The sequence below is a fragment of the Notamacropus eugenii genome, chromosome 3 (genome assembly GCF_028372415.1).
Source record: "Notamacropus eugenii isolate mMacEug1 chromosome 3, mMacEug1.pri_v2, whole genome shotgun sequence".
Classification (NCBI taxonomy): domain Eukaryota; kingdom Metazoa; phylum Chordata; class Mammalia; order Diprotodontia; family Macropodidae; genus Notamacropus; species Notamacropus eugenii.
Genome location: NC_092874.1, coordinates 447,731,950 through 447,734,793, shown reverse-complemented (window position 1 = coordinate 447,734,793; position 2,844 = coordinate 447,731,950). Strand labels below are relative to the sequence as shown.

Below are 2,844 nucleotides of genomic sequence, written 5' to 3'. Positions count from 1 at the left end.
ACTTTAGAAAATCCCTTATAATTTCTCTTTCATGTTTACCTTTTTATGTTTCTCTTAATTCTTGTATTTGAAAGTCTAATTTTCTATTCAGCTCTGGTTTTTTCATCAAGAATTCTTGAAAGTGGGAGTGTGTGCATGTGTGTGGGGGGGTGAGGGCATGCCTCTGGGAGAAGTGGAGCAGCCGCTGCCATCTGTGGACCAGAGGGAGCCTCACTCCCCCAACTTCTCCTTCCACTCCCAGACCTGCCTTTCAATGGGAAGTTCATACTTACTCAACAAGGGCTTGCCTCTTGGCATTCGACCTCCAATCATGAATGGGCCTATGCATCCACATCCATTGGTAGCATTACTGGATAGCCGAGATTGTACAGCAGAAATGCCCATTCTGAAAGACATAGCTACAGTAGCCTTTTGTGATGCACAGTCCACACAAGAAATTCTTGAAAAGGTACTAAATGAAGCAGTGGGTGCCTTGATGTATCACACTATCACTTTAACACAAGAAGATCTGGAGAAATTCAAAGCTCTTCGAAAAATTGTCGAAATTGGCAGTGGTTTTGATAACATCGACATCAAGTCTTCTGGGGATTTAGGAACTGCAGTATGCAATGTGCCAGCTGCATCAGTAGAAGAGACTGCAGATTCTACCATGTGCCACACCCTGAACCTATATAGATGAACTACTTGGCTCCAACAGGCATTGCAAGAAGGCACAAGAGTCCAAAGTGTGGAACAGATCCGGGAAGTTGCTTCTGGAGCTGCCAGAATTCGAGGAGAGACCTTGGGCATTATTGGATTAGGTCGTGGTGGACAGGCAGTTGCACTCCTTTCCAAAGCCTTTGGCTTCAGTGTCATCTTCTATGACCCATACCTATCTGATGGCATTGAGTGTTCTCTGGGGCTCCAGAGGGTGAGCAGTTTACAGGACCTCCTCTTTCACAGTGACTGTGTAACCCTGCACTGCAGCTTGAATGAACACAATCATCATCTGATTAATGACTTCACCATTAAGCAGATGAGACAAGGGGCTTTCCTGGTGAACACAGCACAAGGTGGGTTGGTAGGCAAGAAAGCACTGGCACAGGCCTTGAAGGAAGGAAGGATAGGAGAGGCAGCCTTAGATGTGCATGAGTCAGAGCCATTCACCTTTAGCCAGGGTCCCCTAAAGGATGCACCAAATCTGATCTGCACTACCCATGCAGAGTGGTACAGTGAGCAGGCCTCCATTGAGATGCGAGAGGAGGCAACACAGGAGATCTGGAGAGCCATCACAGGTTGTATTCCAGACAGCCTGAAAAATTGTGTTAATAAAGATCATTTGACTGCAGCTACATATTGGGCCAGTGTGGATCCAGCAGTAGTTCATCCAGAGCTCAATGGTGCCACATATAGCAGGTATCCTCTAGGCCTGGTGAGTGTGGCTCCAGCCGGCATCCCTGCAGCAGTAAAAGGAATAGTCCCCAGCGCCATGTCCTTATCCCACGGGCTCCCCACTGTGGCCCATCCTCCCCATGCTCCTTTCCCTGGCCAAACCATCAAACCAGAAGCTGATAGAGACCACCCAAGTGACCAATTGTAGCCTAAGAAAATAGCATTCCCACCATTGGAGCTTTCAACTTTGAAGATGACATGGAAAAAAATCTGAATTTTTGAATAGAGGCAAAACCATGAACTTAACAGGAGACCATAATTGTTTTAGAAACTGGTCCAATATACAGACATAAAAGGCAAAAGGTGTGGGAGGTAAAAAGAAGATTTGGAAAACTTTTTTTCCTCCGTATAAATTGTACTTTGTCCCCCATCCAATGGACTGATTCGCTGTTTCTGTGTCCTATGGGTTCTTTGTTAAGCAAGAGAAGTTAGTAGTTAATTATATCAAGGATGCACTTGTCTGTGTACAGTTTTTAGAACATTTAAAAGGATTTGTTTGCTTAGCTGTCAACAAAAAAGAAAGCAAAAAGGAGGCATTCAAAAAACCAATTTTGAGATGATTTTTTTTATATGTTAAAACATGCCCCAAGATGAGGCAGTTGGCAAACTTCTCAGGACAATGAATTTTTCCCATTTTTCTTTCTACGCCACACAGTGCATTGTTTTTTCTACCTGCTTGTCTTATTTTTTAGACTAATTTAGTAAACAAAAGAAAAACCATTTCTTCTGATCTGGGCATGAATTTCCCTTCTTTCCAAATGAAGACAACATTGCAAAACGATTTTGAGGAAGACAGAGGTTTTGTATAAATGAGCGCTGTGCTTTTGGTCACCAGTTAAAGTATATATTATTAGTGGTTTGCAAAAAGGCACTAGACTGCTGAAGGATAGCATTTCATCACCTACATTGACTCCTTTCTGGTAATGTGGTAGGCTAGCAATATTTTTGGTTAAAATCATGTTTGTGATTGTAACCATTTCTATGAATTATTTTAAAGAAATAAAAATCCCAGACAAAAAAAAAAAAAAGAATTCTTGAAAGTCCTCTATTTCATTGAATGGTCATTGTTCCTCTTGAAGTATTATACTCAGTTTTGCTGGGTAGGTGATTTTTAGTTTTAATCCTAACTCCTTTGCCCTTTGAGATATCATATTCCAAGTCCTTCAGTCCCTTAATGTAGAAACTGCTAGATCTTGTGTTAGCCTGATTGTATTTCCACAATAATTGAATTGTTTCTTTCTGGCTGCTTACAATATTTTCTCCTAGACCTGAGAATTCTGCAATTTAGGTGTAATATTCCTAAGAGTTTTCCTTTGGGGATATCTGTCAGGAGGCAATTCATGGTTTCTTTCAGTATCTATATTTTATCCTCTGGTTTTGAAATATCAGGGCAGCAATCCTTGACAATTTCTT

The 2,844-nt window shown here is 41.7% G+C and overlaps 1 pseudogene; it reads left to right on the top strand.

Moving 5' to 3' along the window:
* Positions 1-253: 253 nt before the first annotated feature.
* On the top strand, positions 254-1,670 carry LOC140497555 (C-terminal-binding protein 1 pseudogene; annotated as a pseudogene).
* The last annotated feature ends 1,174 nt before the right edge of the window (positions 1,671-2,844 follow it).